We start from the raw sequence: 1,059 nt of genomic DNA, 5'->3' as shown, positions 1-1,059 counted from the left end.
GGAGATGGAGGTAGCCAGATCCTGGGAACTTGCTGAAATTTACAAGCTTCTGGTTCAATGAGAGAGACTGTCAAAGGCATAAGGTAGAGGGTGATACAGGAAAGCACTGCATGTCCTCTTCTGGCCTCTGCGTGCACAGGAACCCACACCCTCACCTGCATGCACTTTACACATACAGGTTTGAAACATTGCTAAGTTATTAAGAGTAGATATGGTTAAGAGTAAAAAGAATGTTTTACTTTACCCAGGTGTGGTGGTACACAACTTTAATCCCAGCACTTGGGAGGCAGAGCCAGGCAGATCCCTGTAAATTCAAGCCCAGCATGGTCTACATAGTGAGTTCCAGACCAATTGGGGTTACAGGAAGACCCTGTCTCAAAAAGGCCCCCCCCCATAATAAAAGAATGTTTTACTTTAATATTAAGACTATTAGGAGTTGGGGGCTGGAGAGATGGCTCAGCAGTTAAGAGCACTGGCTGCTCTTGTGGAGGACCCAGGTTCAATTCCCAGCACCCACATGGCAGCTCACAACTGTACCTCCAGTTCCAGGGGAATCTGGCATCCTCTTCTGACCTCCGCAGGCATTGCATGACACAGGTGCACTTATAGACACACAGACAGTACACTCATACACATAAAATTAATTAGCAAAGTAAAAAAAAATATTAGGGGCCTTAAAAAATGGAAAGGAGAATTAAAGTTCCCTCTTCTGCTGCTTTCTGTAAAACTGCCTCCTCCTCTCTGCCCCATCCTATCTTAATGTGCTTTTTCACAAATCTGTTCTCAGCCTGGTATGTTCTTTATAAAGATATGTCATTGACACTTTCAATATTGTGAGTGTACAAGAAAGAAAAGTATAGGAAGATACAATTTAAAATATTCCTTTTATTTTATTAATGTCTTTTATAGAATAGCTTTAATGCCATTTCAGAAACCTTGGAAATGATGTTCTTGACTCTGAAATTTCATCAGTGCTTCTGGCAGTTGTGAGCTTACATTAACTGCTTCAGTGGAATAACTAACAATCAGTGATACTTATTTTTAAGGTCTGGTTTTACA

This window comes from Nannospalax galili, unplaced genomic scaffold, assembly GCF_000622305.1.
Source record: "Nannospalax galili isolate Female #2095 unplaced genomic scaffold, S.galili_v1.0 scaffold4203, whole genome shotgun sequence".
Lineage (NCBI taxonomy): Eukaryota > Metazoa > Chordata > Mammalia > Rodentia > Spalacidae > Nannospalax > Nannospalax galili.
Note: the sequence above shows the minus strand (reverse complement) of the source record.